Here is a 17,231-nt window from a genome sequence, read left to right on the forward strand (position 1 = left end):
TAGTCGTGTTCCTCAAACAATGGTGTGCAAAAACGCCGGACAGATCGAGCTGAGGAGGCCGCTTGGTGCCATCCCTTCGAAATCGCGTACAGGTTCGCTGCAGAAACAGAACGAGGCATCGAGGCCTGCCCTCCCTTCCCTTGTCACGCGAGCGACCACAGACCCCGGCGGCGTCGCGCAGGTTCGGCCACCCTCTCCCTCTCCGTCTCCCTTCCCTGCCCTCCTCCCTCCCTGGCCTGCCTCCTCCCCGTCCACGCCCTTATTCCCCCCTGCCCGCCCCCCTCCCCGGGAGGGTGAACGGCGGCGGCGGACCGAGTGTTCTTGGCCACGTTCTTCTCCATCGAACCCTCACGTGTCCTGCCGATGTCTCCTGCCGGAGCTGCTTCTGCCGGCCGGTGAGCACATCAGCACAACCTCCTCCCCCTTCTCTCCCCAATCTCATGTGCCCTACGCCCCTACCAGTCTCGGTGATGTAGGACACAGGGAAAGTCCACCACGGGAACAAGGCTAGATAACTGTATATCTGCACGCAGCCGAGTTGTCAGGCCACATCAAGTTTGTTCTAGCATTGTAATCACACGCCGAGATTCAAAACAGACACGGAATACATTTTGGATTCCCTTTTGTAATCACTGCAGGTTGGTAGTGTTAGCGTGTGTGTGTCTATATTTGGGGAGACGGAAGCCTCTGCCATTCTACTGTGCCACGAGAGAATAGCAAGTATTCTTTTATTAGCTGATGATGTTCACACATATGGATGATGTAACTGTTACTGCAGGGAGGCACTTGCTATTAGTTTGCATCCCTGTTTGTACATGTAGATGTGTGGTGATCAGAAACCAATTTTTGTGCTGTGCTCACCCTCACAAATGAGGGTGTTCATTCACACGAATAAATAATTCTAGCTTCGTAGATTCATTCTCCTAGCATTACCAGTACTATATGCATGTTCCGGGCTCGGTGTGACAGCATGATCCTCTGTAACGATCAGGACTGCTTAAGCAGTGTTAGTATATATCCTATGTCACGTGCACAGTTGAATTGGCCTGTATGTGCCTGGACCACCATTTATCTGTCTGGTCGAATTGAGTGAAATAAATAAACTTCACTGTGCCTATTCATATCTGTCTCAAACTTGGCATTCTGAACAGTTATGTTCCATTTATGATAGTTCCTAATTGCCTACGAAATGTTGTATGGTGGTCGTGTATATGCCTGAAGCATTTATCTGTCCGGTCAAATTGGGTGCAATAAGCATTGCCGAGTGTATATGCTGTTGTTTTAATGGAAACTACAAACAAATGTGAATATATGAATTCAAGATTCTCATTTCTGCCTTTTTGATTCCGTTTTATACCCACAGCCCAAGGGTAGCATTTTGTGGATAATAGCATCCCTCATCCTGCTGACAAGGTCAACATAAGAGTTCAGACTACAGGTACTGTATTATGCCATATCATCCTGATATTTCGTTTGACTTGCTTCACTAATTTGGGCAAACAAAATCTTGTTAGTTCTAATATTCTTTGTCTTGTGGAATTACTAAATCTTTGTCTTGATTCGTGCATTTCTGGACAATTCGTGGTGGAAAAAATGGTGTCAATTAGCGGTCCAAAAACCTCTCCCCACAATTTAGATTCCCCATGGCATTTTTTTAGACAGCGAGTTCAGTTACATGGCCATACATATTTATGACTTGCTCTGCTCAGTACTGTTTCTAGCCATAAGCTGAAGCCCTAAACAACAATTACAACAATAATATGTACTCCCTCCGATCCATAATAATTGTTGCCAATATGGATGTATCTAGACACATTTTAGTTCTAGATACACCATATTATTGACAATTAATATGAATCGGAGGGAGTATAAGATTACTTGCAATATGTATGTACGCCCCCATTGAATAAGACTGGCAAAGTCTATTTGTTTCAGCAATATGTATGTTTGCCCCCACTGAATAGGCAGTATAGCTTATTTATTTATTTATTTTGATGTGACTTCTACAAATCGATTGATGTATTCCTGACTGGAGTCTGAGTGAACTGGTGCTCTCGTGAGGTCTTGTGAGAGCTCCTGGTCCTTGATCTTTGTTTTCCAAAAAGTTGCAATGAAATAACGGATCCAATAGTTCTAGATACATCATGTGATATGGCACATACAAAAGAGAGGCCAGAGCACTTTTGAAACTAGTAGGATTGCCTTGTCTGTTGTGTCTCAGTAGCGTTTGTCCCGTGACATTGGCTCATCTGCAGCAGCTTTTCAGTTGGAAGGATTTCTCATCTGTAGATAGTTGTTTGATTGAGCTACGTATTCATTGCGCAAAAAACATCTCTATGCAATATGTAAACTATAACAATTGATCGCAGCTGAGATAAAAAAGTACATCAAGTTTGTAGAATTGATGAATTATTTTTAGTATGTGCATTGAGCATGTTTGTAGTGCCTACAATTTGCATCTTGTTAATGTTGGACAACAAATGATGACTTAGAGCATATAATGGAGGCTGTTGTGCTTGTGTGTGCCTCAGAGAAAAGAGCATAACGAGTGATCTTCTCCATGCCTTCCTATTGGCTATAATCGTTGCGCCCAGACTCCATAGGGAACGAGACAGTTAGGTATTTGAACACCTTAAAAATGGTACTATTTGTAGTTCGAAAAATAATCCTCTAAAAAAACTCCCTCCATCCCATGAAACATGTCGGAAGTTTGTCTAAATTCAGATTTATCTAGACATTTTTTAGCTCCTAGATACATTCAAGTTTAGAGAAACTTCCGACATGTTTAATGGAATGGAGGGAGTATGACGTTTGGAAAAGAAGACTTTTTCTCACAAAAATAAGAAAAAGAAGATTTTCAACGTCAAAACCTGAAGTTCCACATTGTAGTAAGAATAAAATACAAATTATTGCTAACTGTTGATTATATAAGTTAGCTGCACCATAATTACAACATCAATATTATGTAGCACTGGTCTGCCACTTGCTCGTTTTGCATCTGCGTGGTAGCACCAGTTATCAACCTTGGAGCAAAACATATATACTCTTTAGTCGTACAAAATAAACAGATTTAAGGTCCTTAACCCTGCATAACAATGATTTACAAGTATTCTGGTAGTCGTTAGAATTTCATCGAAACACAAAGATGTATCATTAAGCGTGGAATTCAGATTGTGTATCAAATTTGCGTTTGCTATACTTTGTTTGCCTTGGTGCTGGTACTTTCTGGTTTTAGTAATGGCCAAGTACTCTTTAGGTGAGAGTGTGCCTCAGCGCGTAGCTCTGTTACTGATATCTAGTGTGGAGATCCGTATGGATTTGAATTGACATCCTTTGCTGGTGAAGACTCTTAATTTTCTTGGATTGATCCAAGAATTCTTTCTTGTTATTTCCTTGCTGTGAGCAATCTGATACTCCAATTCATCGATATCATTGTGGATTGTTGCTGCCTAGAGGGGGACTGTCCTGAGTATTTCTGTATGTTTGATGCTTTTGTCCTGAAGGTGTAGCATTTCTTTACAGATCGTACTCTGTTAGCAACAAATATCATGTGGAAATGGAGTCACTTTGAATCTTTCTAGACATGACTTTGCTTTGTGAACTTCTGAGGAGACTACTTCCAGTGCTGTGTTTGGGAAACAACATTTTTGTTCATATAAGAGGATAAAAATGGACAAGCTACTTGATTATTTTTTATGTTTAAGCATAAAACTAAGCCAGCATATAGCTAAACCTAATCACCTAGGGCATGGATCACTTGTGTTAGGAATGGCACTATGCTCTTATTCCATGCTATGCTAGCACAAATAGTTCTGGTATCATGATTAGACCAAGATGCAGGCATACAGCTAACTGTGACACATGGGGTCTTTTAATATTAGTATATGCTGTCCTCTTTGAATGGACAACTTCTCTTATTTGTCAATTATAAGTCATAGACCTGACATTGTACTGTATTGGCTATTGTCTTTGTTTTCATTCCTTATTTGTGACAAATCCTGTGGTTGCAGATGGCTAGGTGGGATGAAATTTTGACTCTTCCTGTTCAGAATCCAACTACATTAGAGTTTTCAGCAGCAGATATCACGTGGTCTATGGTTGTGGGCTGGAAGGACTCGATGGACAGGCTTGCACTCATTCCATTTTCCAGAGTGGATGACTTTGTCAGAGGAGAGTCAAACAACAAAGAATGTCAAACACGATTTCACAAAGAAGCACACAGAACGCGTCAGCCAACCATGAACTGCAAACCAAAAGTTGATGGGATACTCGAGTATATTCTGTAAGTAAATGGAAATATGCATAATGTTAATGCTAGGAAATGAAGCTGTTCTTTCATCTTGTCAGCTTTTCCTTAGCATCTCCACACTAAAGATAATTAGACTATCACTATTTTATTACACTGCCTTCAGCTCTTCTTACCTTATTTCTTGTTTGAGACGCTATAATTTAAATAGAACATGTCACATTTTGACACCATTGCATGCAGGTATTGGTGCTCTTTCGGTCCAGATGATTATAGAAGTGGTGGTGCTGTCCGTCCTAGCAGGGCCTCTTGTGGAAAGAAGAAGAAGACACCTGCTGGTCGTCCTAATACAAAAAGGGGATGTGTTTGCCATTTTATTGTGAAGCGTTTGATTGCTGAACCATCATTGGCTCTTGTGATTTATAACCACAATAAGCATGTAGATAAAAAAGGCTCACCCTGCCATGGTCCCATGGACAAGATGGCTATTGGGACGAAAGCAATGTTTGCACCCTACATATCTGATGAATTACGTGTTGAAGTTATGTCTTTGCTCTATGTTGGTATTCCTGTTGAGACCATAATGCAGAGACATACTGAAATGGTTGAAAGGCAAGGAGGGCCGTCAAACCGTGACGATCTTCTTACTCACAGATATGTTAGGAGTCTGGAGAGGAAAATGCGGCGTTTTGGTTATGAACTTGATGACGATGATGCTGTTAGTATTAACATGTTGGTTGAGAATCACCAGGATTACATATTTTTGTTTGAAGATTTTACGGACAAGGATAGCTTTGTCTTGGGCATTCAGACAGATTGGCAGCTACAGCAGATGATTCAGTATGGCAACCACAGTTTACTTGCTTCTGATTCAAAGTTTGGAACAAACAAGTTGAAGGTCTGTCAATGTCATTTTTATTTTTTAGTAGCTCAATGTTTCCTTTGATTTCATATTAGTATTGCTGTTCACTATTTTGCAGTATCCTGTACATAGTATCCTTGTTTTTGACCAGAAGAAAAATGCGATTCCTGTTGCTTGGATCATAACTCCCAATTTTACACATCGTGAAATGTATGGATGGATGGGTGCTCTTTATGACCGGGTTCGTACAAAAGATCCAACATGGCAGTTGGGTGGCTTCATTATTGATGATCCCTTGACCGATGTGCGCACTATAAGGTAATTGATGCTTGTCTACTAGTGTACTCTTCCCCTCGGGTCTGGGTGCCTAAGTATGTATTCTGTTGAACAGGGAAGTGTTCCATTGCCCAGTTTTGATTACCATATGGCGTATCCGGCATGCTTGGCATAAAAATTTGCTGGACAAGTGCTCAGATTTTGAGAAGCGTTCAATGATGGCTAAACGACTTGGGAATGTAATATCCAGTATCTGCAGAGGAAATGGTGGTATGGAATTATTTGAAGCCTTCCTGAAAGATTTTGTTGATTGCTTTAGTTTTCTGGACTACTTCAAAGCTCTATGGTTTCCAAGACTTGGTTGGTCCATGTTCCTTTGCCTCTACCTGTTTTACCTGCCATGTCTTGATTTTACTTGTTAGGTTTTTGGATGAGTTTTCTAATTCAACTCTTTAATGTGTCTACCAGGGGCATGGACAACTGTCTTGAAGAGCACCCCGTTGGCTACTGCTGAGGTAGCTTCAGCAATTGAGAGTTACCATCACCTGCTAAAAGTCCGGCTGTTGAATGAGGCAGATGAAAGCATCTATCAGCGTGCAGATTGGTTGGTTCATAAGTTGGGTACAAAGGTTCATTCTTACTACTGGTTGGACGGATTTTCTGGGAAGGACACCTTTTCTCGTTACTGGAGGAGTGAGTGGAAAAATGGCCCAAATCAATGGCAACAAGGATTACAAATTCCAGATTCTGATATTGTCATAGAAGATAATTGTGCTAAAGTGGTCTGTCAGAAAGATAAGGAGAGGTTCCATGCCATAGTGAACCCAGGTTCTCAGCTTTCTTTGTGTGATTGTAGCTGGTCAATGAAGGGAAACCTTTGCAAACATGTAATGAAGTCCACTAAGGTTTGCCGCCACAGGGGATTGGCACCACCATCCTTGGCTCTACTTCTCTATTACCAGGCACTGGCAAATGTTGTTCATTGCCTACCCAGTGACTCTGTGGTTTGTGACCATGCAGTTGCTGTGGCAGTTTCTGTTAGAACACAGTTAGAGACGCTACTTAGCGCCACTAATGGTTGTTCTCCAAATACATTGGATTTCAAGGATCCCCAACCCACCAGTGAGCCCAGAATTGAAAATGGTACATGTGCAAGTCGATCTCTGGCTTGCTCGGATGACGGCAATGAAGTTCCCACCAATGAAGACAGTGGTCAGGACTTGTATGTTTGCAAGAAAAGAAAGTCTGGTGGAGCGTCGGATGAAGATGAAGCTGCTACATCTACGCAAGTCATGCAGCCTTCTCATCGCACTCCAGGAAAGAGAATGCAAAGAAGCTTCTGATGGTGATGAAGGAACCACAGATATGCAAGCTTCTGATGGTGATGAAGGAACCACAGATATGCAAGCTTCCGATGGTGATGAAGGAACCGCAGAGATGCAAGCTTCTGATGGTGATGAAGAAACCGCAGTGATACAGATCATGCAACCTTCTGGAACTGATGGCAGTCAAGCAACACCTGAACTGAATGATTCTTCAGATGAGGTTAGATCAGCTGATCGGATAGGTTGGACATGACGCCTTGGCACAGAAAGGAAATCGGAGGTCTGTATATTTTAGTCACTGAGAACTAATCAGAATGGTATGTTCTACCATTGAACTTAGTGAGCTGACTTGTTTAGTGAATCTGATTGCTTAAAGCAAATGCCTAATGTGCTTGTATCATCACCAATTCACCAGCCACCGTACTCCCCGTTACCAACTTCAAAGGACGGCTCTACTTGGCGTCATACTACTCACTAACTCACATGACAGGCAGAAGCTACTAAGACTGTTGGGTACTGATGGGTTCATGATATCGATGTGGCATCAACTCCTAGGTGTAGATTGGGCGTAGGAGGCCTTGATGATCACCATGGAGGAGAAGCTGCGGTCATTAGACAGCAGCAATGGTACTGGTCAGCCTGTGTTTATCATGTTTCAGTGCTTCGATGAGGGGAGAAGCACGGTTTTGCTGCATATATATCGGTGTGATTCCAGTCATACTCTGCCCATCGTCACTTGATGTGCGTGCAACAGTACTCAACTCCCTCATTTTGAGACAACAAGTAATTAAGCGTCCACTATCGTTTGCTTATATAGTAATTTTCTTGTGGTTAGGCTAGACTAGCTAATTATCTTAAAGCAATTCCTGCGATTCAGCTTTGCTAATGGTAAGGAATTATTCCCCAAACACCACTTACATTCCCAGTCTGGTATGCCATTAGCAGAACCAAGTTTGGCACGCCAAGCTAAGGATTACGAGCCGAGGAGTCGAGCTGAGTCGTTGGGTACCGATTCATAGACTAGTCGTGACTAGTGTAGACTACTGCTCGACTAGTCGCACAGGTTACATAACATAATATTGCTAGAACCTAGAAGTTCATGGCATAGGCCTCAAATTATCTTGTCTAGATGATGAAACTATGTCTTTGAACTTCAGCTTCATCCTCCGAGTCTAAATATTGCTCCATAGCTCTAAACTTCCTTGTATTTAAGAAATTGTGGATTTCATTCTTAACTTCCACCGATGCCTCTGGACTAATCCATCCCCAATTGAGTCCACTCGAATACCACTAGTCTAGACTAGTACTCAATGACTATTCGCTTGACCGCTCAACTCTACAAACTAGTTGAGTTGGACAAGCTAGTCGGTAATCAAGTTAGAACTTATAGACTAGTCACACGTCTAATCTGAACTAGTCGTTAGATTCATAATCCATGGCATCAGCATGTTTGGACAAGTCTGTTATGCAAGAAAGAAATATAGGCAATAACTTTAAAACATGTTGTGTCGACGTGAACTTGCAAGCACCCTTTTGAATATTCTGGGTAGGTCATTTGATTTTACGCATATTGTACATGTACGGAACATTTGATTTTACACATTGTGTACATGTACGCGTATATGGCCCCATCGGAACATAATCGTCCATGGGTATAAGAACACATCGGCCTGCATCGCATCCTCGCATCCAGCCATTCCTCCCCCAAATTTAGTACGAGAAAACCCCACCTCACGTCGTCTCCAATTCCTTTCGGCCACGTGCATCATTGTCACCGCACAACCTCTCGAGTGCGTTGATGGATCGAGCACAGGAAGAAGTGACGAAGAAGCACACATCAAGCCTCGACATCGATGGCGATGTTGATGCGGTGCACTTGGAGGCGCCGTGCTTGATGCTGCTGCTAGAACTACGACACCTGCTCTTGCCACCACGAAGACGGTGGTCAATCCTATCAAGGAGGAGGCGGAGGACGTTACCTTAACGTTCTCTTCGGAGTCAGACGTGCGGCAACATCTCACGGCGATGAATCTTTCGGTGGTCTTTTCCGCCACCTCTCATGCTGCAACCGGTCATCAAGGAAGAACGGGGGTTCGTGCATCTTTCCTATCGACAACGTCAAGCATGTAGATCTGATCTATGTTTGATGGCTAGGGTTAGTTCACACATGTGTATGAGTTGGTGCCCGGAATGCACGATTAATTGGTAGGGTTAGGTCTAGTCTCTCTTTGATTGCTAGGGCCTAGGGTTAGAATGCTAGGGTTTGTTCTTGGTTTATTGCGTTCGTGTTTGTCTTCTTGACTGATCCAATTTTACAACTGCAAGTACCAAATTACAAAAAAGATGTTGTTGGTAAAAGGCCCGTGTCCGATCAATTTATCTTCGGCTATGACTTCATGCATGTCATTAAATTATTAATTTAACCTTGGCAAGCATGTTGTCTACATGTGCTGACATTGTACCTTTGTTGATATATATAATAATCAAGCCTTTTGGCAATATAAATTTCCTAATGCATGTTGTTGTGTTCCATACATTTGAATTTCTGCTCATGTTTGAATTCATATCTTGGTGACCACTACCTTACGACTAGCTCTAGATGGACGTGCTTGACACTAGTTTTATATGCTTGTTGCACTGTTTCATGGTCTTGAATGAACACAACCATATTTGACCTAAGAGGAAGTTCCTAAATTTATGGTCCTCCATATTACCATCCATGTAGTTGCACATACATGACACCGTTTCCTATGTGCATTGTCATATTGAGAAAATTTTGTAACAAAGTGTTGTTGCTCTGATATGTGATGTCGTCTCAGATTTAGATCCATGTGTTGATTTTTTTTTAGCTTGACAGCTAGCGGTATAATTTGTATTTGTTTCAGATCATTTTCTTAAAAAGGTATGCTCATTATTGTGAAGATTGTAGATCACAATAATTTATCACTATATGTTGTATATATAGATCACATTAAAATCTACATCTGCTTAATTAATGTTTACGCCATATTATTGTAAAAATGATAAATCAGATTAATGTATACAATAAAAATGATAAATGAAAGGCTACCACCTCCACGTGATGTAAAAGGTATACGAAGTTTTATTGATAATGCAGGATTTTATAGGAGATTCATTAAGAATTTCTCTTAGTTGCTAGACCATTAACTAATCTCTAACCAAAGGATGCTCATTTTAACTTTGATGAAAGTGGTTTCATTGGTTTTACCACTTTAAAACAAACCCTTGTAAATGCTCCTATCATTAAACCACCTAATTGGAGAAAACCTTTTGATCTATTTATGAAGCTAGTAATTAAGTTGTTGGGGTTGTTCTTTGCCCGCATGATGGTAATGAACTCAATATCATTCATTATGCTAGTCGTACTCTTAATGAAGCTCAAAGAAACTACCCAATGGCCGAGAAGGAACTCTTTGCAGTTGTCTTATCTTGTGATAAATTTAGATCTTATATTATTGACTCAAAAGTTAGGGTGCATATTGATCGTAATATCTTGAAAGAAATTCTTGAAAAAGGTGATGTTAAGCCTAGAATGATTCGTTTGATTTTACTTTTACAGAAGTTTAAGTTACAAATAATGCAAAGAAAGGAGGATTCATCCGAGGTACCAAGTTCATTTGAAGAAATACTGGCACAAGAGAGGGTATCATCGATCTATATACAATATAGGGATTTCTATTTTCGTGCCCCTGGTTCCTTAGTTGTGCTCAGTTTTCCCCAGCCTCTTAACTTTTCCTCGGTTTTCTCCTCCCTCTAGTTTGAAACCCCTCGGACGGGAGGGTTGCCGTCAGGTCAGAGGCCTTACCGTTACCGTTAATCTGACGGGTGGGGCTGCACAGATCGAGGTGGGGCTGCACAGAGGGCAGTTCCTCTCTGACCGTCTCGTGCTGACGGGTAGCCATCCATTTGTCGCTGACGCGTGGGCCGTTTTATTTCCTGATTGTATACGCGGTGCTGCCAATGATAAATGGGGCCGCTCTATAGGGCTGCCGCAGCCAATGACCAGTGGGGTCATCTATTTTTCAAGAAAATACATATATAACCGCTCTGTGTGGCTGCCGCAGCCAATGACCAGTGGGGTCGTCTATTTTTCAGGAAAAGACATATATTACCGCTCTGTGGGGCTGCCGCAGCCAATGACCATCGGGGTCTTCTATTTATTTAGAGAAAATTATATATTCCCGCTCTGTGGGGCCTCCGCAGCCAATGACCGCTGGGGTCGTCTATTTATTTAGAGAATATCATATAGAGCCGCTCTGTGGGGCCGCCTCAGCCAATGGCAGGTGACTATTTTCGCAGCTTAATCTAAAGTGAATCTTATGCTAAACATGGTGCTTCCCGACGGTGACCTAGCAGTGGCGGTGAGCATAGCCGTTCTGACCATGCCGATATCGGCATCGTTTGGAGGCTGTGGTGCTCGAATCATGGTGGAAATTGCGATATAATTTTTAAATGCATAATATATAGCTAGATCTCTAAATCGATGCATATGAAGCTACATATATATTCTTGGTCATAATTCCCTTATCTAAAGGGGATGGATGCATGGCTTCACGTCGTCGTCGCTTTCATCGTCAGTATCTTCGTCGTCCGAGTAGTAGTACATGTAATATTAATAGAGTCCATTTATTGCCTAATTCTTTCATGGAAAAATTTAGGTGGAATTTTCATGCAAGATATTAGTTATTAGCTCCGCCACTGATATTATGCAATAGTAACATAGTCTGGAAACGAAACGGAGGGCAAAATACATGTAGCCCCCATAATTAATCACATGCATCATATATGTGGGAACGCGGAGGTACCTTCTTGACCAAAGGATCTTCATAGACGACGATGAAGAACTCCTCTATGATCAATGGCAGTGTTGACGGTGGTGGTGGCAATGATGATAATCCACGTGGAAGCCATGGCAATGGATCAAGTGTATGTGAACGAAGAAGAGAGAGGCAGAACCTATTGACACAAGGGATGGCCGTTGTGGGTGTTTATAAGGGAGAGATGACCGTTGTAGGGGTTTACACAATAAATTAAGGAGGAGGTGACCGTTGTGGCCTTGTGGGGGTTTACACAATAAATTAAGGCTAGTCATAGTGCATAGTATCATATTGTTGTATCATGCATATGGTATTTGCCTATGATACTATCACTATAGTGGGTGGTATTATAGGGTAATATCATAATCTTCTAAATTTATTATTTTGTAGAATCTCAATACAAAATGTGTGTACAAGATCTATTTAGATACTAGCACTATGGCCAGCCTAAGGAGGACATGATCGTTGTGGGGGTAGTCATCTAGGTTTTGTGTTTAGTCAAACTTCCCTTTAAACTTTGACCACATATATAGGAAAAAGTAGTAGCATTTATGACACTAATTTAGTATCCCGAGATCCCTTCAAATGGTAATTCATGATAGTTTATCATTTTACCGTAATGGCTACAAGAAATGGGTGATTGTTCATCATTTTACCGTGAAAAGTAATGCCTAAAAGAAATGGTAATTCATGATAGTTTATCATTTTACCGTAATGGCTACAAGAAATGGGTGATTGTTCATCATTTTACCGTGAAAAGTAATGCCTAAAAGAAATGGTAATTCATGATAGTTTATCATTTTACCGTAATGGCTACAAGAAATCGGTGATTGTTCATCATTTTTTGTGTGGAAAGTAATGGCAACAAGAAATGGGTGATGGTGTATCATTTTTTGCGTGGAAAGTAATGGCTACAATAAATTGGTGATGGTGTATCATTTTTTGCGTGAAAAGTAATGGCTACAACAAATGGGTGATGGTGTATCATTTTTTGCGTGAAAAGTACAAATCGGTGATGGTTTATCATTTTTTGCGTGAAAAATAATACCTAAAAGAGTTTATAATTTATCTCGTGAAAAATAATACAGAAAACCAAACTTTAGCGTACTGGGTAACCGCCATTTAGCATACATAGAGGGTGGAAGCTAACCGCCGACAGAGAGAGAGAGAGGATGGTGGCCCCGACTAGAGAGAGATAGGGGTTATCCTGCCCGTTAAATCATACGATCAACGGTCGGCGGGCACGATCCGCGTGACATGGGCTAGACCAATTTGGGCAATGTTGGGCGTCTGTGAGAATTTGTAAAGGGAGAGGGCAAAACTGAGTAGTATCAAGAAACCAAGGGCAAGTGAGTAGTAAACAGACTAAGGAATTCAAATATGAGATTTAAAAAATGAATGCGTGTTTTGTACAATGAAACCCATCTTGGCCTACCTCAAACTATTTGCAATACAAATATACATGAGTGTGAAAATTATGGCCTCATTCAGACAAAGTATGTTTTGGGGAAAGCTGTTTTGGGTAGGGCTTATTGTGGAAAACCATGCACCTTCATAGCTACTAGGTGATTTGAGAAGTGGCAATTTATGGTAAAACTTGATTTATCTATGATTTATCTATGATTTGAGAAGTGGCAACTTGTGGTAAAGACTCCATGAGTAAGTACCACTCTTTTTCGTAATTTTTTGCACATTAAATAACTCATTTAACTGGTTAATCCCATTTGTTGACTCTCTGTTGACCAGCCACTTGAGGGTAAAACTGAGTATATTGCACTAGCCAGTATTAGCACCCAAGGGGAAAACTGAGCACACAAAAAATGCTAGTATATGACTCGAGGGTATACCTGAGTATATCTAAATTTCCAAGGTTAGACTCGAGGACGTGTTGCGGTGCAGAAGTGGAAGACGTGCCATTGTTGACGCGTGTCGCGGTGCAAACGTGCACTAGTGGACACGGGTCGCATTTAGGACGCGTAAGCCCCTCTCTCCCTCCCTCTGCACACAGTACGTCTCATTCTCGCTCACGCACGAAACCACGCCTCTCACGTCCCATCAACTTCTCCAAATCGAAGGAAAAACCCCAACCGCCGTACGAGCCCTGCCGGCGATGGAGAAGAAGAATGCCCCGGCGGCCATCGCCCCCGAGCCCGTCGCCTCCGAGCCCGTCGCATCCGAGCCCGTCGCCTCCGAGCCCGTCGCCGCCGAGCCCGACGCCTCAGAGCCCGTCGCCGCCGAGCCCATCGCCTCCGAGGGCGGCGCATCCAAGCGCGGCGCCTCCGTGAGCTGGGCCTCTCTCGTGGGTGACGGACCACTTCACAAGATCGGCGAATGCTTACTGGCGAATGAGGAGTACGTGGACGCCTACTCTGCTATGAGGCAAGTCTGTAGAAATTGGCGCTCAGGTTTACCTGAGCCCGACGTGCAAATGCACGAATGGATCATCGTAGACCACGCCCTTCCACGCGCCGCTGAGTTCACCTTCCTCCAACTCGGCACATCCCGCTACGTCACCATAGATCTATCGGAAGTTCGTGCAAGGTTCAAATTCCTCCAAATTCCTCCATATCTATAGGGTTAATATATTCTTATTTTCAATCTTAGTGTTGAATGTTATCTTCATCAATATATTTTAGATACTACTTCGTCGGCTTTTGCCATGGTGTCATCGTGCTTGCCCAGAAGAACCCGCCGCACAAGATACGGCTTCTGAACCCACTCACAAAGGCATCGACCACTATGTTTGAGGCGCAGATGCCATCTGTTTTTGTGAATTCAGTCGCTGTGATCAAATCCCCGACTATGGTCTTAGTTTTCTCACATTACCCGAACGAAATTAGTTGGGTCGATGAGAGCACTCAAACTAAGGATATATATGAAGATTGGGGAGATGGTAGTTTTTCGATGGAGAACCATAGTTTGCGTTGCATTACCCCGTTCAATGGTGAACTGTATGCAATAGCTGTGGATAATTTTGAGTCCGAAAGAATAGTGTGCACCAATGTACAGTTGCAGCAGCGCGCGAGCACTGTCAAGATGGAGACACTAATTTCATTTCCACAACTTGGAAATGACAAGTTCTATCTTGTGAAGTCGGATGGTGATCTGCTGCTTGTGTTGTTGGACAACATGCTTTTGGAGGACCAACCATTGGTGTACCGTGTGGACACTCAGAGCCGCTCTCTCCATCCGGTCAGTAACATTGGCAGTCATGCCTTCTTCGTGCATTATATCCGGTGTATCTCCATCGACACCACAGTGCACCCGACACTTCTACCTGGCTGCATCTACTACGCCGATTTGGGTTATATCAGAGAGTACATTCATGATACAAAGGCCTGGGATGAGTGTCCACGATATGTGAATAGAATGGGAAACTATGGTCTGAGAAATGAACACAGGCCATACCGTCTGGAGGATGTATTGGCCGCATACTGCAGACGGAAGGAGTTCAATGAATATTTCCTTGGGATAATGCACGGATGGGACGACGAAGAAATATATGAGCAACGAGGAATCTTCTAGCTAGCCATACATTGCGTGCGTCTTGTATTTTTTTTCATCTTAGTTTGTCGTGAACATTAACAATGTTATTGGCTGCTTTTGGCTGCTGTATGCAGTTTATGTATTATACGTTTTCTGATTATGCTGCTGTGAATTTATCATATACTAGCTTCTAGATTTGCTGCCATATTGGGCAAAAAACGAGGATCAAAAGGCAGAAATAGAGAAGCTTCTCTAGATTTGATACTAATTTGGTGAAAAAGACAGAGAGAGAAAGAGGCGAAAAGGTGCTCTTAAAAGGGAAAATGCCAATTTGGGCCGAGAGAGACAAAACTGAGCTCCTTCTCACGTGCAACCAAACGCTATCTCGTCCTGTCCCACGCGGTCCCTTTCTACCAGCTCCACGTGACGAGGGCCCACACAACGCGGCCCCACACGTCAGCACAGCACGGAACGGTCAACTTAACGGGAATCCTGCCGTGTGAGCTGCTTCTGCGGGTTTCAAACAAGGACTTGGGGAAAACTGAGAAAAAACTAAGGGGCTGGGGAAAACTGAGCACAACTAAGGAACCGAGGGCACGAAAATAGAAATCCCTACAATATACCCCTAGATACCATTGGACTAGAAAAGAAATTTTCTAACCCTTTTTGTACTGGATTTAGCAACTTCTTGCAACCAGCCATACACAAGGGAAAGCTAAAAATAATGCAAAAATAGAAGGGAAGTAAAATTACCAAATTCATTCCTTGAAGATCTAGTGAGTTAGTTAAGTTTAATTTAACTCATTTTGGATTATTTTCTTGTTTTTCCTTTATCCTTTCCTTTTTTGAAGTCCTTGTGTTTTTTTAGTTGATTGGCTATTTTGGGAGGTTGGTACGGGCGCCTGCGGTAGTACTGCATGCGCCCATACCAACGTTCATTAAACACCCACTACCTTTTCTATTGAATTTGTTGTTTTCATGCCGAAGTGGTACAACCACCCTCCCATACAAGAGGTCGTCAACCATACAATAAGTTTCTATTTTGTTGCTTTTGTTTTCATGATAGAATGGTACGATCGGGTGGTAGATGCATACCAGCCCGTACCGAAGGTTGTTAATGTTTTTGTTAATTTCCATCTTAACTTGAAAACTTCCAACTTTCGGTATGGGTAGACCGTACGAGCGCATCCCACCCGTACCGCTTTTTTGAAAGATTTTTACTGACATTTTTCAGATCCGGTTGGAGTATCGGGTGCATGTTGTCCTAGAGAAGCCGGTTTCGAAGACAAAGCAGAAACTCAATTCTCTAGAGACATACAGAATAAAGAGATGATCCACCGAGAGATAGTGCATCGTTGTCTCCTTGATTTTGCAAGCAAGAAGGATCTCAATGATATGGTGGGAAGGTTTGTGGATGCCACAAATACTATGGGTTTGACATGCAGAAATCTCGCTGCCGCATCTCTGCTTTGGAGCAGACCAACAAGAAGCTATGTGTAGCTATCACCCACGCCATCCTTCCAGCTTAAAGAGAACATCACAGTATCAAACAATCGAAATTGATTATTTGATGCCACCTTACTTCATTCAAAGCTTGGGTATATCTATAACACCTTCTAATCTATCTTAAAGTTTTTTTTAGCATGTTTACTTTCTTGCATGCATATTAGGTTTAAATTCTAAAGTTTTGCATTAGTTGCGTAATTAGCTCCATTGGAGAAGATGTCCATTGAATTTTCGAGCAACTTTTATTATATGGAGTATTCTTAGTTTTATGATTAGTGTATTAGATGTATGAATTAGGATGAATAATATCTTGTGTGTAGTTTGTGATGATTTCAGGGTCTTCCACATTGATAGTACTCGTAAAAGAAGATTTATATCATTAGTTTGACTTCAAAGAAAAGAAGAGAGAAAGGAGAAAGATTGCTTGAGTTAAAAGAGCTATGAAATTTTTGAGAATGTACTAAGCAAACAACTAAATTTATTAAGAAAGTACAAGTCGAAAAAAATCCTATGCATGCTGAATTTATCTCTCAAATTTCATTTGATTGAACATGATGATCCTATGACATGTTAATAATTGGTCTTCATAAAAACTATTAGTAGAAAGGTGTGGAAGCCTCTAAGTCATTTGAGATGTGGAAGTGTGATAGAACTCAAGACATGGTTCTATATGTGATATTATAATTGTTACT

General features: G+C 42.0%; 1 pseudogene; it reads left to right on the forward strand.

Moving 5' to 3' along the window:
* The first annotated feature begins 49 nt into the window (after nt 1-49).
* On the forward strand, nt 50-7,048 carry LOC127308695 (uncharacterized; annotated as a pseudogene).
* The last annotated feature ends 10,183 nt before the right edge of the window (nt 7,049-17,231 follow it).

The sequence above is a fragment of the Lolium perenne genome, chromosome 6, assembly GCF_019359855.2.
Source record: "Lolium perenne isolate Kyuss_39 chromosome 6, Kyuss_2.0, whole genome shotgun sequence".
Taxonomy (NCBI): Eukaryota; Viridiplantae; Streptophyta; class Magnoliopsida; order Poales; family Poaceae; genus Lolium; species Lolium perenne.